This window comes from Balaenoptera ricei, chromosome 11 (assembly GCF_028023285.1).
Source record: "Balaenoptera ricei isolate mBalRic1 chromosome 11, mBalRic1.hap2, whole genome shotgun sequence".
Taxonomy (NCBI): domain Eukaryota; kingdom Metazoa; phylum Chordata; class Mammalia; order Artiodactyla; family Balaenopteridae; genus Balaenoptera; species Balaenoptera ricei.
Genome location: NC_082649.1, coordinates 50212709 through 50238374, shown reverse-complemented (window position 1 = coordinate 50238374; position 25666 = coordinate 50212709). Strand labels below are relative to the sequence as shown.

The following is a 25666-nucleotide window of genomic DNA, read 5'->3' as shown; positions in this document are numbered from 1 at the left end:
TTGCAATTCTTCAGTGATTATTCTAAACCTTTTTAAATCTCAGACCATTCTCCTCATTCTCAAAAGATAAGCTTTCCTCCTACATTACAAGGATTATCTCTGTCATTTCCCACCTCAATACCTAAAAGCTTATCTAAAACTGTTCTCTCACTTCCTTGCTGCTGTTTCAGACCTCAATTCTATTTTCTTTGTTCTAAAATACTTCTTGCGGGTTTGCTATGAGCCAGACAATGCTAAAGGAAAGACAAAATTCCTCTCCTCAAGTAACATTAAGTGCTATTATGAGACCAATGCAGAATGATTTGGAAGTGTATGGGGCACACCTGAGACTTCTGGGTAGGTGGTGTGTCAGGCTACTGAGAAGAGGTGATGTCTAAGCCAATCTGAAAAATTACTGAGTAAGAGTCAATGCCCCTACCGTGTGCCCCCAGCAATCTCTACCCCCTCTCCATGCTGCTCAACACATTGTATTATAGTTTATTTAATGAGGTCCTCTACAAGACAAGGAAAATCCACTGGCAAGTCAATCTATCTTGTTAACCACTGTATCCCTAGCACTTAAAAGAAACTTGCCAAAGAGAAGCGCTGAGTGAATATTTATATTATGAAATAATGAAAATAATATGAACTTCAGCGTTAAGGCTGTCCTAGATAGTACCGATATTCAAATTATTTAAAAACTAGTATGGCTGTGTGCATATCAGTTGAATATCATTCGTAGCTCTGGATTTAAATTTTGGCTCCTTCCTATGAGATTTTTTTTTTTTAATTATTATTATTATTATTTTTAAATTTTATTTATTTATTTATGGCTGTGTTGGGTCTTCGTTTCTGTGCGAGGGCTCTCTCTAGTTGTGGCAAGTGGGGGCCACTCTTCATCGCGGTGCGCGGGCCTCTCACTGTCGCGGCCTCTCTTGTTGAGGAGCACAAGCTCCAGACGCGCAGGCTCAGTAGCCGTGGCTCACGGGCTTAGTTGCTCCGCGGCATGTGGGATCTTCCCAGACCAGGGCACGAACCCGTGTCCCCTGCATTGGCAGGCAGATTCTCAACCACTGCGCCACCAGGGAAGCCCCCTATGAGATTTTTAAATTAAGGCAAACCAGTTAAAAAATCTATCATTTTATCATCTGTACATGTTGATGGTAATAATAGTATAATTCATAGAATGGTTTTAATGATGAAATGAAACAGCATATGAAAAAACCCATTTCAGTGCTGGTACACTAAATACATATAATAAGTGTTTGACTTCCTTTCTAGACTGCTTTTAAATGAGCTATATTTATAGTTAGATAAGAAAATTAAAATATGCGGAAACCAATGCATAATGAGAGCACTCTATTTTGTCTTTCCTTCATGATTTTTCTCAAGTGCTCAAGTTAACAAATGATTAGGTAGTTTGCTTCTAAACTTAAAATGCATTTATCCTTAATCTTCTCTATAATGTAAATTTAAAATTTGCTGTTCATTCATACCTAATTAACCAATTTGTGCCTGTATGTCAACCTTAGATTATATTTAACAATTCAACAGGAATATAAGAGCCTATTATCTGTGCAAAGTTGTAATTTATCTTTATCATTCAGGGACTACTTTATGCAGATACTGCTGGGTAGCTTCTAGCTCAATAAATGCTCCAAGATGCTTAATATTTTCTTTTCTTTTTTTGTCTTAATCATGAGGATAACTGATGGATTTCACCCAAAATAAGAAATCAAAGTATTGATAGAATGGAAAGAAACAGCTTACTGGCATATTTAAAGGATGGTATCTTTTGCAGCTTTAAGTTGTTTCCAGGAAAAAGTTAACAAATAAGTAGAAATCTGATAAATTGTGCTAAATGCCAACTTTAAACCTTAGTAATCAGTTTATATGCTTTATGTCTATCTTGGATGGCTGCAAGAATCCCAGTATTTTGTATTATTCAGTATATTGAGACTTCTGAGAATAAAACAACAGATCGAACAAGAATAATTAAGTTCTTCAGGGTGGCTACCAAATGCAGTACTGTTATAAAAAGATTAGAATTATATCAGTAGGTTGAACAAGGAGAGTATTAATTTCAGAGCAGCTTAGTTATTTCTCCCTACATGTGCCCATTCTCAATTGACCTTTATCTAAGCTATATTGTCATGTAAGTCACACAGCTGATTTGCTTAAAGGTAAAATTTCTTCCACTAATATTGCAGAAGAATAGTCTTCAATTAAGTTGACCATGTCCTTTAAATCACAAGACATGGAAACAGAATCTGACGCTAATTTAATTAGAGAATTTCAACTTGCCATTCAAAATAATTTATATATTATATTATTTATATATTGTCAGTTATTTTCCTCATTTCAGAAATGTGGCATAATTCTAATTTAAAAAAGAGTGATAACTTTTTTACTCTGGGTTCTAGTAACTATATAATTAATGTTTCAAAAATCACTACACAAATGTTAAGAAAAGGAATCTATCAATAGTTTTAAAATGAGAATGTGAAAATGGAATTAACTTAAATTGCATAATGCAAAACTAAGAGTATGCTTCTTCTACATATCACATCTAAACTTGCAAAGTAAGCATAACACACTGAGAACAGGAATTAAGTTGGAATTCCTACCCTGGAAAGAAACAAACTAAAGGCTTTTCCCACTTTGTCTAATTTTCTTTTCAATTTCTTTGGAGAGGGTCCTCTCCGCTTTTGTTCTGAGAGGAGAGCCTGGATGGCTTGTCTTTGTGCATGAGATGGGGAAGACAAAAAAGCAAATTAGTTTCATGAAAGACTTCCAAAAATGTCATATCCATTCTCCATCTTTCATTTAGGGCCTTCAGGGCCTCATCATGATCTTTCTGGGAGGGTTGATTCCTATCTCCACTGTGGACTCTTCTCCAGTATATTCTGTGCTAAACCTTCCTGGGTTCCACTTCATTTCCTGAGAGGTTCATACCTGGTTTCTCTCAGTATATTTGTTGAAATCCTTTGTCCTCTGATGACTCCCCACCTCTTTCTTTTTCTGTTATGTGTATATATTTTTTACTCTTTAACTCCAATCTTAATGGAAGGAAAAGATATAAATAAATCAGTCTGTAACCTCAAACAGAACTCAACAATTTGCTTTCTTAACAACATATTGTGAACATTTCCTCATATCATTAAATGTCTACACTATTTAAGCATAGGCATTATTTTAGTTTTGAAGCTAAAACTATATTCTTTTTTAAAAAATTTTTAAATGTTTATTTGTCTGCATTGGGTCTTAGTTGTGGCATGCAGTATCTTTCATTGTGGTGTGCGGGCTCTCTAGTTGTGGCGTGCAGGCTCCAGGCGCACAGGCTCAGTAGTTGCGGCATGCGGGCTCTAGAGCGCACAGGCTTAGTTGCCCTGCGGCTTGTGGGGTCTTAGTTCCCCGACCAGGGATTGAACCTGCGTCCCCTGCACTGGAAGGCAGATTCTTAACCACTGGATCACCAGGGAAGTCCCTAAAATTATATTCTTTATTTACTCTTCAATTATGAATTTAGACAATTCTAATGAAATTCAGAGTAAAGATCACAGTATTTGTCCAATATTGGAGTCACTAGATAATGATTTTTTAATATTTTACTAGTGATTGATTTAGAGACCTTTAGTTACCCATTTGTTCTTTTGTTGCCTATGCTTTTGGTGTCACATCCAAGAAACTGCCAAATCTAATGTCATGAAGCCCTCCCCCTATTTTTCTTCTAAATGTGTTATAGTTTTAGCTGTTACATTTAGGTCTTTGATCCATTTTGATTTAATATTTACAGTGTGAGGTAAGGGTCAAACTTCATTGTTTTGCATACGAATATTCAGTTTTCCCAACCACATTTCCCCATGGGATGGTCTTGGCACATCTGTTGAAAATCATATACGTGAGGATCTTTTTGTGCTCTCCATTCTATTCCATTGGTCTATATGTATGTCTTTACACCAGTACCATGTTTTGATTCTGCAGCTTTGTAATATGTTTTGAGGTCAGCAAATGGGAAGCCTCCAGCTTTGTTCTTCTTTCTCAAGATGTTTTGACTATTTAAGTTCCCTTGAGATTCCATATTAATTTTAAGATGAATATTTTCCATTTTGGTTTTATTTCTGATAATAGCCATCCTAATGAGTGTGATGCTAATAATTTTATTCAATCATCTATTTCTTTAATGTATTTTTTTTTATTCTATGAGTTAGGGAAGCATGTTAAAATCTTCCAGTATTGTGGGCATGTCTCCTAGTTCTGTCTAGTTTTGCTTCGTATGTTCTGAAGCTGATATCCATTATCTGAAGATATAGGATCCTCTTTTAAATGTGATATCATTTTAGGACAAGTAAGAAGTAGAGCCATAATTCTCACACTAATGTTGAAAATTTTTTCGGGAGTTCCCCAATTCTCTGAGAATTTTTAAATTTAGAAAAGATGTCAAATGATAATCTAAGAAAGTAAATATTCTAAAATCATAATCAGGGTTAACTGAATGAAAACTTATAAAGGAGTAAAGATATCCAATATCAATGTCTGAGCTGGCAGTGTTTATAGAAGCCGGTGGTAAAATAGGCTAGGCTAGATTAAGAATAGACATTTAAAACAAGCTAAGGAGTCATTCCAGGAGTTTAAGAGGAGAAACGTAATGGTAAGATTTACATTTTTAAAAGACCATTTAGCTATCCATATAAAGAATGACTTGGAAACTAAAAAAAAGTTAGAACTAATTACAGGAAACTATTATAATAGATGGATAGGAAACTGTGGCATGGTAGAGACTATGAAAAAGATCCAAAAGATTAGCTAAACGGTAAAATCTACAAAATCAGGTGAACAGACTGGCTATGGGATGAGAGGGATGGGGGGTTATTAAAGCCAAAAGGGAATGATATAAAATGAGTGTCAAGAGAAAATGATTAACAAAATATAAGTGAATTAAAAAAAAACACACATCTTTTTGTTTTTGGACTTTTAAGAATCAACTGACTATTCATAGACAACTGAAAAACCTACAGTTGGAAATTATGTCTGTAATTTTGCAACTGTTACAAAGTCAATGATTTCACTTTTATAGCATGTGAGCTGTGAAATGGGTTTGGAAATTTTCCCTCTCTTCTGCTACATAGTCTACTTGAAAAATCTAATTTAATTTCTTTCTATAGATCTTACTGAAGTTTAATGTCATCCTTTCATTGTTGTTTATTTGGTAGCTTTATAAAAATGTCTTTCCTCTGAAAAGCTGACTTTATCTTCTTGGTTTTTATAGTGTATATGTGACAGTCACAAAATAGAATTATTTCTTCCTCTCTTCCCATTTTAAACAGGGGAAAAAGTTTATTTTCTTCATAGACATATATAGAAACTGTCATGAAAAAAAATTAATGGGAAGTAATTTCTCATCATGTTAAATTTCACATAGGTCTTGACTATGTGACTGATTTCTCTGTGATAGATTTTACTTCTTCATATATTAAAAAGCTATTTTGCCCGTTTCATCTCAGTGCCTAAAACAATGACACATGGTAAGTTCTGAATGAATATTTGTTAAGTATTGAATAAACTAATTAATTCATATCTCAGATAGTAAGAGTGTAAGTATCAAGACTCAGAGAAGGGTTGCTCTTACTTCATTTAGTAAGAAGTGTAAAATTTCCCTTACTGGATCTTTTTTTCCTGCTCTGTACAGTCTTCCAACACCATCCTGGGGTCTCTGCTGCTGGTCTTCTGTTAGCTCTTCTCATATTTCTTCTCCCTACTCCTTACATCAAAGGCTTTCTAAGACTATTAAATTTTTCTTCACCTACGTATGTTTCCAAAAGAAAGTCACTGCATTTAGTTTCTATGCATACAGTTATGACATTCATGTTTATTTTTTAAAAAATGAAAGCTGTCAGAAGCTAATTCCTACTGACTGCAAACATTTCAAGTCAAAAAGTTATTATGAAGCACAGACTGCCTGTCCAGGACAAGGCTAGCTGCTAGAGACAGTAGGATATATCCCTTTTATAAATGGAATGTAAATGCCATAGTAATTTGATATCTACTATCAACCCATCCATTTGAAAAGCACATGAATAAGATCTCCTTCCACAGGTAGGAAACTGATATTCTTCCTTTTCTCCTTGAATTCATATTATCTCACTTCCCCCACACAAGCTTATCGCAACATATTTTAGTGCTTGAAAATACTTTAAATTGATCATATTTCTCTACACAAAAGAGTATATTTTAAAATTCCTGAGAACATAAATTATAAAAATTGTCATCAGTATTGTGTTATCATTAATTTACTAGAGCACTACTGATCAAATGAGAAACTCAATACAAATTATGATCATTATAAAATACTGTAAGTCAGCGTTTATTGGAAATGCATCTCATACAGAAATGGATAGCACCTTCTCCCCCCATTTAGGTCGTGTATCCAGAATGAATATTATTTGTTGTTAGAAAGAAACAGGGTTCAAGCTGATCCTATTCTTATATTTTGTGTTCTTCCATTCCAAATATTTGGGAGCAGAAGGATTTCTGGTTATATCAATAATCATTCTTCTGAACTACTAAGCTATGTACCAAAAATCACATGGGGTATGTCATAAAATTATTTTTAATGATCAGCTGACAACTCAATTGAGTTCTTCTGAAGCATTTTCAAAACCCATTGGAAATTACTACTCTTGTGAAACAATTAGCTACCCAGTTATTAGAATCATTTACTTTCTAAACAAGACTTAGGTCAGATTAAAGGTATTGCTTTAATTGTAGAGTGGGAAAGGGACAATTACAAAAGAGGAAAGAGGAAAGCTGCCCTGGTTTAGGCACACTCTGAGGCAGATCAATTTTAGGAAAGAAACATGCAAGTAAACAGCGTGAAAATTAATAACCCTAAACGATCATTTACATAACCCCCTGGAAAGCCTTCATGTACTTTCCAAGGTTAAGGGTTAGGGATCCATGACGCCCAGTTTGCCTGCTGCTTCAGGCATACTCACAGATTCAGATACACATAGTGTAACAGAAATCATGAACTTTGATTCTGCAATTCACGACATTCTGTGTGTGTATGTGCATGTGTTTTGGTGGGGGGGTAGCGGTATGAGCAATGAGGTATGGGAGGAAAGAAGGAAAACAGACTATGTAGGCTCAGATACCAGATTTTTCACTATTGGTAGTATTTTTGAAACTGTTTTGTATCTCTGCCACTGAAACCATTCCCTTACCCTAAGGCTTTTAACCTGGACATGTGATAGGTGGGGGAGAAGAGAGGAAGAATGCTTCTAAGACATTAATGGATGAAATGACATTGAAGCTGATTTTAATATGAAAAGTGACATTGCTATTTCAACTTAAAGGTTTTGACATCTTAATTCTGTTCTGCTGACACTGCAGAGCCACACATACACAGTACTCACAAAACACAGGGCAGAGACACAGAAAACATGATCCCTAGGATGGTATGATTTAATCAAATTAAACTAATATAAAATTTAAATCACTAACCCAAAATTCGCTTTACAAATTTTCCTCAAAAGGTGTATTCTCTTTCCTCTAACAGTAAATATTTGTCACAGCTTAGAAATATATAGCTCCCATTAAAAAAACAAAACACAACAGCACTTTTTTTCGTTGTTTTAACATAGTGCCTAATTAAACAAAAAAATAAGATTTGAAGCAGCTCGAAAGATGCACAATTGCCTAAAAACAGGAGAAGGAGGCTGAGCCACAGTCAAGAGTTGTGCCAGGACCCATATTCTTGGTTCAGATATTGCTTTGAAATCCAACCTACCCCAGGGAAAAAGGGAACCTCACTGAAGCCAGTCCTCACTCTATCCTTCAGGAGCAGCTCCTGATGAAAAATATCAGGACCTTGGTGAGAGGATGGGAGAAGGTGGGACGAGGTGGGGGAGAATCTCTTGTGTTACCTATTTTTTTATTACAACCTGTAAAACAGGACCTTTTAAAAAGTGCCTTGTGTCAAATATATGTTTATAAAGACCTGAATCGTTTTGAAAATTTCAGACTGCATTTGTAGTTATAGAAGATGTAATAATGGTTTTAAAAAAATTGTCCCAAACCTGGCCGGTACAGATGTTTTTTTGGATGACTGTAATTCACAACTCCTCTCTTGCGGTAAAACGAACATTCCTGAAAAAAAAGCCTAAGCAACCTTCCAATAAACTTTAATGGAATTAAGATTTGCTCTGGAAAACCATCCACTCACCTAAGCAGTTGACTATTAGTTAAGAGTCTAAGGACCCCCAAATTCCTTTTTTTCTGTTATCTACTTTAATGATAATTATCTAACCATTTTCTTTTCCCATAAAATGTCCCTACTAAGACTGTATCTTTCATTTGACTTATCGGAGGTCTTTTTCCTTACAGCAAGATTGTAATAAAACTTCAACTTATGCTTATAACAAAGCATAAGTGTGGCAAGTTTTCTTTAATAATTTATTTGCTAAAATTAATTAAAGCGGATGCATAGGTGGATAGAAAGTGACCATTTCCAGCTCAATTTAACAAATATCTGGATTACATTTTGTCATAACCTACTGGGCGTACCACTCTCCCCGCCCCCATTCCCTGGCAAAAAAAATTAGGATGGGGGGCTTCCCTGGTGGCACAGTGGTTGAGAATCTGCCTGCCAATGTAGGGGACACGGGTTCGAGCCCTGGTCTGGGAGGATCCCACATGCCGTGGAACAACTAGGCCCGTGAGCCACAACTACTGAGCCTGCGCGACTGGAGCCTGTGCTCCGCAACAAGAGAGGCCGCGATAGTGAGAGGCCCGCTCACCGCGATGAAGAGTGGCCCCCGCTTGCCACAACTAGAGAAAGCCCTCGCACAGAAACGAAGACCCAACACAGTCAAAAATAAATAAATAAATAAATAAATAAATAAAAATTAAAAAAAAAAATTAGGATGATTTACTTGACTAAATTGATAAGCTTATGAATTCTGAACAAGCAAATTGTATTGTTAATAAGACCCACTTTTTTTCATTATTATAATAGGGAAGTGTGTATTTTAAAACAAAAACAGACTGATCACATATAGAAAAATACTGAGCTAAGTCATCTTATTTACTCAGAGACAAAAGATAAAAATGAATTTCCCTTCTTTTTCAACAAGTCTCAAATTATTCTAAACTGTGAGTAAAGATTCAACATTCCCAGATCAACAAATCAGAAACCAGATTATCATTTTATTTTTGATGATTTGGGGGTGCCTCAACAGATTTTGTTAGCATTCTTCAAAAACGAGGCAAAACATACCTCTCGGTGGTTTGCTTTTATTCTGTAAAGCTCATTACCGAGCCAGAAAAAGGATTCTTAACCAAAATATTAAAAACACTGCTCTTATGTCCCAGCCTGATAAACTGAAGTGAATGGATCTTTCTAAATGATTACCTTAATATAGATTTTAAAATATTTTTTAAATGTCATGTTAACTTTAAGTTGTGTTTTGTTCATAACAGCTGTGAATTTTCACTTAAATCTAAAGCAAAAAGAGAGGCTTAACAACAACAGAAAAATATTTTAAAGTAAACCCTAGAGCTGAATCCATCCTTGATGAGCTGACTGTTGGTTGATGAATTAGAACTGCGATGCAGGGCTTCCCTGGTGGCAGAGTGGTTAAGAATCCACCTGCCAATGCAGTGGACACGGGTTCAAGCCCTGGTCCGGGAAGATCCCATATGCCGCGGAGCAACTAAGCCTGGGCACCACAACTACTGAGCCTGCACTCTACAGCCCAAGAGCCACAGCTACTGAGCCTGCATGCCACAACTACTGAAGCCCACGCACCTAAAGACCGTGCTCTGCAACAAGAGAAGCCACCGCAATGAGAAGCCCGCGCACCGCAACGAAGAGTTGCCCCCGCTCGCCGCAACTAGAGAAAGCCCAGATGCAACAACGAAGACCCAACGCAGCCAAAAATAAATAAATAAAATAAATTAATTAAAAAAAAAAAACGCGATGCAAAAACATCTTCCAACAGAACACTGACTTCAACGATATTTAAGTCCTTAGTTGACAAAACACTTCGAAAGGGCTGGGGAGGAGCATCACTGTTGCTAACTAGCAGTCAGTAAGGATAAATGCCCTATAATTACCATTTTCTCCTTTATTCGTTTAATCAAATATAGGCCTACAGCTGGAGGGGTTCTGTATGCCTGCGACCTCCAAGGACGGCCCCCAACTCAACTACTCGTGACCCCACAGCTCAGGCCTGTCCATCCTATACCTGGCGCAGCCGGGTACACCCCCCCCCCCCGAAGTCAACAGCTTCCACAATGTTAACAAGAGCTGTGTGCCGAATAACTAGGGGCCCCGGAGCAACGCCCCGAAACTAGGGTTGTTAACGGCTCCCCCGCAGGCGCGAATCGTCACGGGTCCCCAGTTCCCGGCCACCGCGAGGCGAGAACTAGAAACCCACAAGAGCGCTACTAAGCGTAGCCAACACGCGCTACAACGTTCGGGGACCCCCAAGCGGACGCTGAAGGAAAAAGACGGCGCTGTAGTAGACCGGCGCCTCAACCTCCGCCAAGGCGGTTAACGCCTTACCACACTGCGTCACCGCCTCTGCCTCCCGCGTCGCCGGAGCCCCGCCCGTCCAGTCGCGGGAGCTCACAATACACGTAGTACGACGCGGCCCCGCCCACCCTGCTGCGTATGCTCACGAGACACGTAGCACGCCGCGGCCCCGCCCACCCCGCGGCGGAGGCTCACGGGACGCGTAGTACGCCGCGCCTTCCTTTTCTGCGCACCTCTCCTCCCCCCCTGCCCCAGCACTGGCTTGGCGAACGCCCTCCCATCTCCCTCCGGCCTGACTTCCGGTTTGCTCGCGCGGCCCAGGCGCCGAGCCGTGGATTACTGGACGTCCCGTTTCCGGTCGTGAGCTGCTCGCCCTCGTAGCCAGCCCCGTTGCTGCGCTCCCCCTGCGCGGCGCGGGGCTAGGGCGGGCGCTGACGGGGCCGGGTAACCGGCCTTCTCCGGCGGCGGCTCGGCCCTCGGCCTTGGCTCGGCCTCCTTCCAGAGCCTCCCGGGCCGCAGCCGACTGGCCGGCCGCGCCGGCCCTGGCGCCGCCGAGGCGGGAGAAATGGGAGTCCCTTCGCGGCGTTCCCGGAGCGGCTGCCTTTGCCGGGGAAGCGGCGCTGTCTTTGAGGAAACAGGAAGCCCGCGGTGACCCCTAGCGACCCGGTTTGTTTTCGGTCCGTTTCCAAACGCTGGGGAATCGAAACTCGGCGGCCCTGGGGGCAGCCCCACGGATCCTGTGTTCGGGGTGAGTGACCCGCTTTGGCCGGTCCGGGTGCGCGGGCGGTGCCGGGACCGCCCTCTGCTGCCGTCGTCGGTGCGGAGAGACGCGTCATTTCTCCAAACCTTGGACCAGGGAGCGGCCCGCTTGGCATCCTCGACCGCGTCTACTCGCGCGAGCCGGGTCGGGCCCCGCTTGGTCCTCGGTTATCCATAGTGCTTGTTTTCTTACCGTGCTCTGGTTTACCGGGGCGCCTGCAGTTTTATTTCATTCATTGGGGCTGCATTTAAATCGGAAACCAAAGAGGGGCGTATGGTTAGGACGGTCCTGCTTGGGGCGATGTAAATCGACCCCTGTACATCACCGAGGGCTAACAGTAATGTTAGGTTTTTTCAGGATGGTTTTCCATCATTTGTTGAGTGGCTACTACATGGCAGGTAGGCTGAGTCCCTCGTCCCTACAAACAAGGAACTCAGATACTCAGAAGTGAGAGAAAACACAGAAACTGTAATACAGATGGAAACAAATTGCTCCAGGATATATTGGAGATATGCTGAGATGATCAAAGACAACCTACTAGGATTGAAATTGATCCTTGCCTCTTAAACATAGAAGACGCTTGCTTTTTTATTTTTAGAGCTTTAAATTTGATTGAACAAGATCTCAAGACGTGGTTTACATTACAGTTATCTAAACTTACCGTGTCTAATTTACCATCCTGTTGTGATCACTCCTTACATCGTCTGTTAGTTAGGAATGGTACATCCTTCACAGGGTTGTTAAATTTTAATGCTATGTTTTTTTAAGATGGAAAGTTGTACACGAATGTAAGGATATAAGAAAATTCTTGCTCACCTCGCAGGTCTTATGTAGATTTAATGAATTGTTATGGAGAACAAATGAGCTAGTTCCCCTAAAAGTCAAAGCACACTGCCTGATATGCCAACACAAAGCATTGTCATGATTATTAAATAAGATGATGTGATGAAGTACTTCATAATCCTTGAAGTAATGAAACCAGTGTAATTTAATTTCTTTTGGTACCTATATTTTGGATTAAAATACAGTTGTCATATCACTATTAGAGAATAATTAACACTAATACCAGTAGCATTTAGTGTGTGAAGATGCTCAGTTGCATTGAGGTGTATTATTTATGAAAGGAATGAAAAGAAGTAGACTTTTTCATACCTGTGCTAACCCAGAAAGAGTCTTACGATTCTGTGGCCATACAAACTGATTTCTGGACTAAGGCAGTTAGTGAGATAACTCGGTGAGGGTTATAAAAATGAAAATGGGGTTTTTCATATTGTGTATCTGGTGCTGAGTACATTTTTGGGCACTCACTGAATTATGGGGCATTTGAGTGCTGAGGTACATAGTATCTTGAAAAAAGGCACTCGACGATCCCTTCTTTATAAACCAGTTAGCTCATTCCTGCCCTTAATTATTTCATTAAAAAAAGGGAAAGAGAAGTAGGTGTTGGTTTCTCTCTGTAAGACTTAATCCTTATTCCATAGAAGTGGGTACAGGGATAGTCTGGCTTTTGAGGGGTAGAAAGATGGTGAAAATTCTAGATAAGATTCAATTCAGGAGGCAATGTAAAGTCGAGGAAAGAGCCTATTAAATAGGCCTTGATTCAGACCCCAGCTCTGTCACATACTACCAGTGTGATTATAGACAAATTTGCCTCACTTCTTTGAGCCCCTGTTTGCTCATCTGTGGTGACAATACCTTTCTAGTCAAGTTTGGTGTTGTCATAATATGTGTACTATATCTGTTACTCAGTTCCTGGTAAAACTGAATTCCCTTCTATCTGTTTAGGTTGCCATACTGTATTCGCATTAAAAGTTTGCCTTCACAATATAGGAAGGGCAGCATCTCAGTGATGTAGTTCAACCCTGGCGTTTTATTAGTGGGAAAACTTAGATCTGGAGAGGTAAACTAATCAATAATCAAGGTGGCAGATCTTAGACTAGAGTCTGGGTTTCTGAATTTCAGGTCATTGTTCTTTCTACCACTGAGTTCTGCCTTGTCCAGATTCTTATTGGGAAAATAAGAATCAATTTTGTGTTGCCTCTCAGAATGTGGTATTAAAAGCATAAATTTGGAAGATGGCTTATCTGGGTTCACATTCCCACCTTTGCTGCTGATTCTTTATGTAGGTGTAGGTAAGGTATTTTAATTTTTCTAAGATTTGTTTATAAATTAGGAAAATAATACCTACCTGGGAAGTAGGAAAATGCATGCTGTCCAGAAGAAATTTTCCTCTACCTTAATATTATTGGAGCCAACCTGAGGATTATAATCCAGGAGACAGTCTTTAAGAAAGCTCTAAGGACTGTTCCACCCCTTAGAGGTCAAAGCATAGTTATATATAAGTTTTTGAGACAAAGGATTATACATCAAGTGACATATTTTTGACAGTTTACACAATCTAGATCTAACTGTACAAAGTGAGTAATGAGTTATGGGTCATTGTGGCCTCTTACGAGATTAAGAAGGTGGTTATCTCCTAAGGAGGTCTGGTTAATGCAGATGCACAACACACACCAAAGGGAAGGGAGGAGGCCCAAAAGGGTAGAGAAAAATTTTATGTTTAAATTTTTCTTGTCTTACCATAAAACATGAATTTTATCTCATCAGTTCCCCCTTTTGATCTTTAATCTTTTGATAGCATTAGGTGATCAAATATTTGGCTGCCTTATGCCAGGGTGGTTGCTTACGTGCCCTGGGTCCATCATGTCCTTTGGTGTTGGGTCCTAATAACTTGTTTTAGGGAGTTGTACTACTGAGATGTCTGTCAAGGACTAACGGTCAATTCCAGTTGTCCAATAGGACTTATGCCAATTCTACCTTGCACGTGCATTGTGCATGTTCATTAATTTATAGAGAGCTATATAGGATTGACAATAGGAGTAACAGTGTCAGTCGTAAACGTTTAAGCCAAGATCCTCCTAAATCAAAACATTTTCCTAGTATTTTTTCTAAACTGGGAAGAGGAGCATTCAGAGTGGAAATCTGACTCTTATGTGTTATGAGTTAACAAATATCTCGGCCAAATGGTCATACTATTGGAAAAGTGATAGAAACCCAGCACACTAGCATTAAAGGCAAATTGGCAGCGGCTGTTTCCAAGGCTACCCATAGGTGACCTTTAGCCCAAGGGAAACCATTTGCGCATCTTTCTAACCATCCTGGAGAGAGCCAAGGCCATAAACTTGTTCCATGAGTCCATTAGGTCCCATTAGGAGCTACCCAATATCTTTTCATCTAGTGAAAAGGAGTGCTTATGGGCACGTTCAGAACAGGTGTCATTAATTGGCCAGGTAAGAGGGTCCCACTTAGTGATATTGAAGGTAATGGGTAGCTTGCACAATACTAGAGTTTCTTCTAAAATAAAATAGGGGCCATCCAGTTAGAGCCTTGGAGAGGAGAAATCCTCCAAAGAAATCTAGGAGTACTGGACATAGGTCCACAAACCTACGGTTTGTTTGGATTGATTTTTTGACTTGCAAATGATTGAGCCCAGGAAAGAAATACTTGGGATTCATAAACAGAAGTGTGAGCAATTGTCAAAGTAATAGTATGCAGGCCTGGGTCATCTTGCATCAGCTGTCTACTTTAGATGTCATTGTCTTCTTGTTCTGGTCTGGTAGTGCTGGTCCTAGTTAGTCGAAGTCGGGTGTCAGAGACAGGAGTTACAGTTCATTCAGGAGAGGAAGCCTGATATGGCCCCATCCAACATGGCTGTAAAGGGTCTTTTATCTGATGTCTTTTCCAGTGTGCATAATCTCCTGGTTGCAGGTCATGGTGAATCTGATCTTCATCCAAAAATAGATTATTGTGATCAGCTTTAGAAACAAACTAGAATGTTGTTTTAATAATTCAATTAAACTTTACAGTAATAAAGCATAACAACAGGAGCCATCTAAGAAGTGAGTCTTAGGCGGTAAATATAAAAAAAAAGCCTCATTTGGCAAAATTAGAATTTAAAATCCACTGAAGCATAATCTTTTTCTCTCTAAAATTACCCTTATTTCTACCAAATATAGCCATTTTAATTTGTTTGCCAAATAAGTCTGTAATTGACCACATAGACTCATAAATTGGCTGTGTTGGAACTTTTCATAAGGAATCTTAGATTAAACCTTTAAAAGATCTCTCAAGGCCAGATAAATTACACCAAAGGCTTGCCACAGATTCTGCCTGCAATATCTATAGATTTGGGTGAAGTTCTCTCTTTTTGAGATCCCCAAAATACCTTGAGATTCCTGTACTTATCAGGAGGTGGTCTTCCTTATTTACCTGATAAAGGTGCTGGGAACCTAAGAGTTTCCAATTTCTGGAGGGAATGGTTGGATAGAGAGAAAAGATGAATGTTTCAATTCTACTTACAAAGGTGTAATTTACCAAATTGCTGTAAGTCATAATTAGCTCGAGGGGAAAGGTTTCCTTGTAACTGGAAAGCACAGATTAAAAGAAGTAAAAGGAATCCAAATCAGAAAAGAAGAAGTAAAACTGTCACTGTTTGCAGATGACATGATACTATACATAGAGAATCCTAAAGATGCTACCAGAAAACTACTAGAGCTAATCAATGAATTTGGTAAAGTAGCAGGATACAAAATTAATGCACAGAAATCTCTTGCATTCCTATACACTAATGATGAAAAATCTGAAAGTGAAATTAAGAAAACACTCCCATTTATCACTGCAACAAAAAGAATAAAATATCTAGGACTAAACCTACCTAAGGAGACAAAAGACCTGTATGCAGAAAATTACAAGACACTGTTGAAAGAAATTAAAGATGATACAAATAGATGGAGAGATATAGCCTGTTCTTGGATTGGAAGAATCAACATTGTGAAAATGACTCTACTACCCAAAGCAATCTACAGATTCAATGCAATCCCTATCAAACTACCATTAGCATTTTTCACAGAACTAGAAAAAAAATTTCACAATTTGTATGGAAACACAAAAGATCCCGAATAGCCAAAGCAATCTTGAGAAGGAAAAGTGGAGCTGGAGGAATCAGGCTCCCTGCCTTCAGACTATACTACAAAGCTACAGTCATCAAGACAATATGGTACTGGCACAAAAACAGAAATATAGATCAATGGAACAGGATAGAAAGCCCAGAGATAAACCCACGCACATATGGTCACCTTATCTTTGATTAAGGAGGCAAGCATATACAGTGGAGAAAAGACAGCCTCTTCAATAAGTGGTGCTGGGAAAACTGGACAGGTACATGTAAAAGTATGAAATTAGAACACTCCCTAACACCATACATAAAAATAAACTCAAAATGGATTAAAGACCTAAATGTAAGGCCAGACACTATCAAACTCTTAGAGGAAAACATAGGCAGAACACTCTATGACATAAATCACAGCAAGATCCTTTTTGACCCAGCTCCTAGAGAAATGGAAATAAAAACAAAAATAAACAAATGGGACCTAATGAAACTTAAAAGCTTTTGCACAGCAAAGGAAACTATAAACAAGACCAAAAGACAACCCTCAGAAGGGGAGAAAATATTTGCAAATGAAGCAACTGACAAAGGATTAATCTCCAAGATTTACAAGCAGCTCATGCAGCTCAATAACAAAAAAACAAACAACCCAATCCAAAAATGGGCAGAAGACCTACATAGACATTTCTCCAAAGAAGATATACAGATTGCCAACAAACACATGAAAGAATGCTCAACGTCATTAATCATTAGAGAAATGCAAATCAAAACTACAATGAGATATCATCTCACTCTGGTCAGAATGGCCATCATCAAAAAATCTAGAAACAATAAATGCTGGAGAGGGTGTGTAGAAAAGGGAACCCTCTTGCACTGTTGGTGGGAATGTAAATTGATACAGCCACTATGGAGAACAGTATGGAGGTTCCTTAAAAAACTAAAAATAGAACTACCATACGACCCAGCAATCCCACTACTGGGCATATACCCTGAGAAAACCATAATTCAAAAAGAGTCAAAAAAAAAAAAAAAAAAAGTCATGTACCAAAATGTTCATTGCAGCTCTATTTACAATAGCCAGGACATGGAAGCAACCTAAGTGTCCATCATCGGATGAATGGATAAAGAAGATGTGGCACATATATACAGTGGAGTATTACTCAGCCATAAAAAGAAAGGAAATTGAGTTATTTGTAGTGAGGTGGATGGAGTTAGAGTCTGTCATACAGAGTGAAGTAAGTCAGAAAGAGAAAAACAAATACAGTATGCTAACACATATATATGGAATCTAAGGGAAAAAAAAAGTCATGAAGAACCTAGTGGCAAGACGGGAATAAAGACACAGACCTACTAGAGAATGGACTTGAGGATATGGGGAGGGGGAAGGGTAAGATGTGACAAAGTGAGAGAGTCTCATGGACATATATACACTACCAAACGTAAAATAGATAGCTAGTGGGAATCAACCACATAGCACAGGGAGATCAGCTCTGTGCTTTGTGACCACCTAGAGGGGTGGGATAGGGAGGGTGGGAGGGAGGGAGATGCAAGAGGGAAGAGATATGGGAACATATGTATATGTATAACTGATTTACTTTGTTATAAAGCAGAAACTAACCATTGTAAAGCAATTATACTCCAATAAAGATGTTAAAAAAAAAAAAAGTGGTATTTTAGCCAAAAACCAAAGGGAGGTTTTGGGAGTGGTAAAAGGACTGGTGGGCTTTAAATTGTTTGTGGAGCCACACCTCTGGTTCTGTAAAGACTGGATTTGTAATTAAAAAAAAAAAAAAAGACAGCTGTTTTTAATTCCTCAAAGAATTGGATGGCCACAGCAATGATATCTAGACCTACCCATCCACCTATGTTGGAATGTTCTTTCCCTCACTGAGCTTAGAGGAGAACACCAAAAAAAAAAAAAAAAATTCCTATCAGGCTCTGAATATCAGCTCTGGTCAGTTTAGTCAAACCAGTGGCCTCGCATCTTGGTAATCCATTTACAAAAACTTTTGAGGAGCCTCCCTGGGTTTAAGAAATTCTTTAATTATGGCCCTCAGTTGGCCTCTGATCTGAACAGGCTCACAGCCTCAGGTGATTCCATTTCTAATGGTAACCACTTAATAGTGTCTTCAGAGTGGAAGGCAATTCAGACAGAGGATTACTAGAATGAGTACTTGAAGGAGATTAGAGGGGAGCAGTAGTTATGTCAGTCTTTTTTTTTTTTTTTTTTTTTTTTTTGGCCATGCTGCACAGCATGCGGGATCTTAGTTCCCGACCAGGGATCATCAGTCTTAAAGGATTTTTTTTGTTTATTTTAGGTACTTGTTATAACATTAATATTTCATTGGCTTTCTACAACAAATCTTTCAGTGAAGCTGTTTTGGCATTTTGAAGCCTTCTGGGGCTTCTGCATACCAATTAAAATAGATAAAATAGTTTAAGATGAGAGCTCTCTAAAATTTCAACAATTTACAAGTCTTTCTAATTCAAAGAAACTGAGGAGCTAGCCCTACAAATATTTTCTCATGCTAATCTAATTTTAGAAACGGGAAAAACTCTTACCACTCTTGTTTCCAGTAGACCCTGTAGGCAGTGTTCCAGGAGACTGACTGACAGGGTAAGAACTTAGCTTCTGCTGGCGTTCTCTAACTGTGCATGCAAAAATCAGTTTTGGAAAGCCAAAAAAGAGCCCCATCTTGGCTGTTTCAGGGCAGGATATCCTTTAATTCTCAATTAAGTAAGCACTTGCAAGCATACATAAACCCAGCTGGCATCCCCGTAGGTGGCAGTCTGTCTAGGAGCTGTTTGGCCTTTAAGGCACAGTTTCCCATTATGAATTTGGTAGTCTAATTCAGATATGAGATATGCTCTGAACAACTTTCTGAGGATAGAAAGGATGTGTGGATGGGATGTGTGCTGCTTCTGTCTCGCTCCCTGAAGAGTTACTCTTGGATTAGTTCTACTCTTCTGCGTGTCTCGGTTTCTCCCTCCCCCAGTAAAGCCTCGGAGTGCTCAGAGTGAAACTGAGCAGGACACTGTGGGGCTCCTGGGCACGGAAGCCTTCCTGCACCCTGTTTCTTAACTCCAGCCTCCATGACTCTCCCTGAGTTCCAAAGGGCAGATTCGAACAGTTACTAATCCAGGAAGGGAGGGGATGCAGAGACAAGGGAGGAGCAGCCAAGAAAGAATTGTGCAGCCTTGGGGCAGGGTCCTGGTTCCACCTCAGGGGATACACAGAACAATGTCTTTAAGCTGTTTAAGATGTCAGCATTCTTCATACCAGAGAAAGACCACCTGAGACTACATTAAAGGAACCAGAGAAGCTCATTAAGCAGATTACCTGAGACCAGATTAGAGGAGTGCAGGCCCTTCGCACACCCTGATCTTATCAGCAACTCCACCCTTGAACCATTGCTATAAAACTCATCATATCCTCCCAGGTCAGGACACAGTTTTTTGGGGCAGGAGCCTGCTTTGTCCCCCTTTGCCTGGCAAAGCAATAAAGCTATTCTCTTCTACTTCACCCAAAACACTGTCTCCGAGATTTGATTTGGCACTGGTGCACAGGAGGCCGAGTTTTCAGCATCAAGAGCACAAGACGATCAATCAGTCTTTACTGTGTGCCTCTGGAAGAGCAGTATTTAATGGTTGTAGTGGGTTCCCATGTAGGACTGCGACATCACGAGGGTTGATCCTCAGATACTTCCACTAGGTTCTCAGTCACTTGAGAATACCTTGTGGCTGGAAGGAGCAGATGTCCCTTGTTCTTCAGACCTGAATTAATTCAGTTTCTCATTTCACTAGCAAAAGTTTTGTTCAGACCATATATTGACTTGTTTTTAAAAATTTAAATCTAACAAAAACCCAGCCACCTATGTTTCCCTGGGCCTCCTGCCCAGCCCAGATCCCCTTAGGTCCCCTGCCTAGGAAATGCACTGGTTACCCTTAAGACTCCAAGTCTTAAGTAAAAACAGCCTGAATAAAATGTTTAGGATCATCACTTAAAAGTAATGAGATCTGAATATCAGAACTCACCATAACATCTGAGTTGGTGGGGCTTAATGAGCCCATGCTGGTACTGAGCACTGGTTCACAGTAGACGCCAGGTGTCCTCTGGTGGTAAGACATGCATGTCAACAGAAAGATTAATCAATAGTCTATCTAAGGAAGAAATGGGAAATATTATTTGAGCCAACCTGGTGATTGTACTGGGAGACAGTCTTTTAGAATGCTCTGAGGACTGCTCCACCCATTAGAGGTCAAAGCACAGTTACATGTTTTTGAGACAAAGGGTTATACTCTAAATGATGTGTTATTGACAGTTTATACAATCCAGATCTGCCAGTACAAAGTGAGTAGTGGGTCATGGGGTCATCGTGGCCCCTTACAAGATTAAGAAGGAAGTTATCTCCTAAGGAGGTCTGGTTAATGCGGATGCACAACACACACTAAAGGGGAGGGAGGAGGTCCAAAGGGGTAGAGAAAACTTTTATGTTTAAATTTTTCTTGTCTTGCCATAAAATATGAAGTTTATCTTATCACCTTCCAGGTTCCTTTGGCTGGTCTAAGAATTAAATTGACATGAGGGTAGGTTAACAGGAGAAAATGAAACAGAAGTTTACTAATACATATACATGGGAGAGACCCTGGAGAACTGAGTAACTTGCCAAAATGGTCAAAGCTCTCCTCAGCTAAAGACAAAAGGGAATGTTAAGGGTAGGGAAGAGTCAGTTATGTGAGGTTCCTAGAATAAGCACAGTAAACAAGGATAAGGTTGTTATAAGAGTTTCTAGACATTTGGTCATCCTCCGCTTTCTGGAAGAGAGAGGGAAACACCCTTACAGATGGATATTTCCCTTATAAATGTGAATGTTTCTTACAAAACGGTAACTCCTACTTGGTCTTCGCAGTTTTTCGCCACCTCTCTTGTTTCTTAGAACATAACCAAAGAGACATATTTTGAGGGGGGGGTGAATTCTCCCCTACTATGCAGAAGCACTAGTACCTGTCATGTTTAGTGAGCAATAAATAGGAAATATTAAGATGATTAAATACAACAGGATAATCATTTTTTTCCTAGAAAAAAGACTAATCTGGTGTCAGAAAATAATTCTATGTCTTCTAGTCTCTCACACCCCAGTATGTATAGCATACCTCAACTGAGGGTCCTCTCAATGTTGATTGTAGAAAAGACTGAAATTTAAGGTCTCCTAAGATGAATTCTGATTAATAATGTTTGAATTTTTTTCTTCTTCTTTTTACATCTCTTCCCTAGCCTTTAGCAACTGCTATTTCTCTTTTCTACCCACCTCATCTGGCAGATTGTGACCATCTTTCTCCATTAATATTGTGATATTGTGATTTGTAAGAAAAACATATGTGGTCACTTAGCTGACCAAAATATAGTTTTCATATACATTTGGTCTTCATCTGTGGTTCCTTGGCTCACAGCTCCCCAAACCGTTGGAATTACCTGAGGGATAAAAGCCATGGGAGCATCTTTTGCCATAATATTTGGTCTATTGTCCTCAGTTTCTGACACCTTTTCAGAGCCGTCAAGGTGACATAAATGGATATCTTGTTACTTACAACAAGAGACTTTCCACCTTGACTGGATTTATGTTAATGAGTTGACTTTTGGAAAGCACTACAGGATGGGGGCTGGTTGCCAGGGGAACTCACCAGATGATTAGAGGATTAGAACTTTCAGTCCCATTGACCTGGGGGATGGAGGGTGGGGGGTGAGATATGTTGAATCAGTTGCCAGTGATTTAATCAATCATGCCTATGTAATGAGGCCTCCATAAAAACCCAAAGTGGAGAGGGTTTAGAGAGCTTCCAGGTTGGTGAACCAGAACATTTCCACATGCCACTATGCTGGCCCCAAACTCCAGGAGGCCAGAAGCTCCTTTGTTCAGCACCTGGCCCTGTGTATCTCTACGTGTGGCTGTTGATTGATACCCTTTAATATCCTTCGTAATAAACAGTAATCAAGTGAGTAAATGGGTTTCTTTGGTTCTCTAAGCTGCTCTAGCAAATTAATCAAATTCAAGAAGGTTGTGGGAACCTCTGATTTACAGCCAGTTGATCAGAAGTACAGGTAACAACCTGGATTTGGTGATCGGCATCTTGAATTGGAGGGAATCATTGGAACCTCCAGTTTGCAGCTGGTCCCTCAGAAGTACACGTAGCAACCTGGGCTTGCTATTGGCTTCTGAAGTAGAGGGAAGTCTTGTGGGACTGAGCCCTTTACGTGTGGAATCCCATGCCATCTCTAGGTAGATAGTGTCAGAATTGAGTTGAATTGTAGGGCACCCAGCTGGTGTCCAGAGCATTGCTTGCTGATGGTGTGGAAATGCCTCCTCCCCCACACTGGAATTGGGTGATCACAACAACTTTTAATCGTTCTTGGGAATTTCATTGTTCTCAGCAATTGTCAACATCTTTCACCTCAGTCCTTTCTAATTCTCTTTTAATTTGTACTTCTCTTATGTAAACCTCTGAAAAGAAACAAAATCTAATTGCCAAATATATAAAATGTTTTCATGATTATATATAGATTTATTTGTCTATAGATAAATATATCTGACTCTCCTTTACTATTGTGGTGAGATGAAATGATAACTATGAAGTAACTTTCTGTAATAAGAACAAAATCTCCATGCAAAAGTTAGGTGATGACACTGTTGTAAAGTAATTATACTCCAATAAAGATGTTCAAAAAAAAAAAAAAAGAAAAGTTACGTGATGTTTACCAACTGATAACATAGAACTAACCATGCCCACAAATGTTTAAGAGTACTAGTTATAATCGGGATTCTGTAAATCACGTAATATCCACTTAGCTTTGTTTCCACTACAGTGGTGGTCCTTAAATTGGAACGGGACTTAAAGTCACATGGACTGATTACTGACAGTTCAGTTTGATGTTTTTCACCCCAACATTCTGATTTGCATAGATCTGCACTGGAGCCTAGCAGTCAGTAGTTTTGAAGAGAACTCTAAATCATTCTAAGGCAGTTGTCCATTCCTCACTTTGCAAACACTGCTCTAGGTCAGCTCCAGTTTCTTAGAATATTCTTGTAAAAGACCATTTTTTGTGTTGCATGTTCCTGTAGGATACATTTATCATTGACTTTCATGATTGAGAGAGGCCCACTTAATCTTGTCTTGGGATAATATTTTCGACATTTGTTAAGTTTTAAAAATTAATATTATCAATTCCTGCTAGGCTATTTAAAATACTATCTAATCTTTTGATCATTCTAATCTTTGATAATAACATTCTGCTCATGGCACTCACTTTTTAAAGATTAAAGTAAACACAGGTTTGTTATTTTAAGATAATTTAAGTTATGGTAAGTAAGTTTAGATACAGTATAAATTTTCGCAAATGTTAAAGCTAGCTTGGTCTAGTTTAAGCATAATAAGAGCCAATTAGGCTTTTGCCGTTTATCCAGAAAATCAAAATTTCCGGGCCAGATACTTTGGATACCCATGAAGAGGCATTTCATCACAAAGTATATAAAACTGAATCTTACTTTACTGTGAGGTAGGCTACTGCAGCTCCCTTTACGTCTCTGTAGAAATAAGGTTGAGGAAGGATGCTTGCGTAAGCAATAAAGCCAAAGGTTACACATAGCCTATTTTGTTACCTTGCTAGCAGTTTTCCTTTCAGTATAGTAATAAATACAGTGGGATATCTGCCTTCTATTATTTGGTACCTTTCTGAGATCTCATTTTCCCTGGCCCTGCAGCTTTTAATCTCCAGAAGTTGAGTGTGTATGGAGTAATATGATAAGCATTAATATTTCTGATACTTATGTGATTTTATATTTATTTTTGCAAGGATAGAAATTAAATTTTTCATTTTCACTTCATAACAAATTTAAATGACAACTATTAAAACAAAATTTGATGTGTATCTGTGATGCAAGTGGATTTTCTCTTTGGTGTGCTTGGCTATTTCTCATATACTTTTTAAGACAGATAAGCAATTTTTTAGGACAGTGATTCCAAGTCATGTTTATAGTATATAGAATAATGATATAAAACTTGAAAAAAGCTTTTTTAGGCAAATAATGTTTTCTTGTATTTAGAGAGAGAGACCATATGCAACTTCGGGTGATTTATAAATAAAATAGGCAACAGATATATAAAGTAAGCAATCTGACTACGCATTTTATCCTAAAAATGACCAGTTATCATACTTTATAAAATGTGACATTGTTAAATCACTACACTCCCTTACATATAAGGTACTCAAAAACCTTCCAAAAGGTTCTTACTTTTGTAGTTCTTGATGAATTTAGTGTGTAAAAGATTCATTGGGGAGGGAAATGTACTAATAGTTCAGGCTCTGAAATCCAAGTTTTTGTGCTGATCTTGGTTAAACTTCATAACCTTTATGGGTCCCAGTTTTTCCATCTGTGAAATGGGTGTAATAAGATTTTCCTACCTCATAGGGTAATCATGAGAGTTAATGGGGATAACATTTGTAAAACACTTAGCACAATACTAAGTAGTTCATTTGATTACGAATATATTTTATAGTTGTTGTGTAAGTATTCCTCACATTCTTGAATCATGTCCAGGTTTTTCTTAAATTCCACAGAATAGGGACCAAATCCTATAGTCTCTTTATCGTAAAGGACGATCTCCATTGGTCTCCATTCTGTTTTTCCAATCTCATCTCTTGTCATTCCCCTCCTCATTCTTTTTCCGCATACTCTTTCAGGCCCTTGAACTTGTTACCCCTGCTGGAAGTTAGCAAACTGTTAAAGTTTAAGTACAGAAAGTACGGTAAAAATAACCACGCTCTTCACCTAAGAATGCAGGGTTAAGAGTCATTTGATCTTTCCCGGTACCTTCTTTAAAAACTCCTCCTCCTCCCCACCCCTCAATCCTCATAGCATTCTGTATTATCTCAAATATATTACTTCCCTTTATGGCATAACAATTATTTTACTGCACAGCCGTCTCCCACATTGGGTTTTCCTTGCTGAGTAAATGATTGTTTCATGATAAAAATGGATGAGTAGGAAGTCGCACTGCTGACCTAGTTAGAACTTTGTGTAAAGCAAGAGCATATAGGTTTGGATCCTCAAACTGCACAAATTGTGGGACACCATCTGTTTCAACTCTGTAGAGCAGTTTGGTCTTCAACTGTCTTTAGGGAAAAAAAGAATGATTCCAGTTGAATAAATCCTGTCCATTTGGTTGGATATTAAGACATTCTAAGTCAGATGTCTAAGATAGGCACAATTTTACTTCTCCTTAAGCTAGACTGCATCCTATCACTTAACTACCCATGTGCTCTTATTCTGCTTGTTTTTCTTTTAAGATATAATGTGTGTGTGAAAGAGTCTTAGATAGAGATACATATGCCTACTTGAGGTTTGCAGTATGGGAATAAGCCATACTTTCCTTTTGGAAAGGAAATATG

The 25666-nt window shown here is 39.0% G+C and overlaps 2 protein-coding genes across 3 annotated transcripts in view; one reads left to right on the top strand and one right to left on the bottom strand.

Annotated features, from left to right (window-relative positions):
* The window catches only part of ZCWPW2 (zinc finger CW-type and PWWP domain containing 2), a 141145-nt gene extending 130524 nt beyond the window's left edge, over nucleotides 1–10621 (bottom strand). Inside the window, exon 1 of one of the 2 annotated variants that reach the window (XM_059937564.1) lies at nucleotides 10547–10621. The gene's annotated coding sequence lies outside the window, so the exon portion shown is untranslated. The remainder of the gene's footprint in view (nucleotides 1–10546) is intronic. The other variant, XM_059937562.1, reaches the window with a different exon arrangement.
* A 192-nt stretch (nucleotides 10622–10813) lies between these two features.
* The window catches only part of AZI2 (5-azacytidine induced 2), a 35026-nt gene continuing 20173 nt past the window's right edge, over nucleotides 10814–25666 (top strand). The window contains exon 1 of the mRNA XM_059939053.1: nucleotides 10814–11264. The gene's annotated coding sequence lies outside the window, so the exon portion shown is untranslated. The remainder of the gene's footprint in view (nucleotides 11265–25666) is intronic.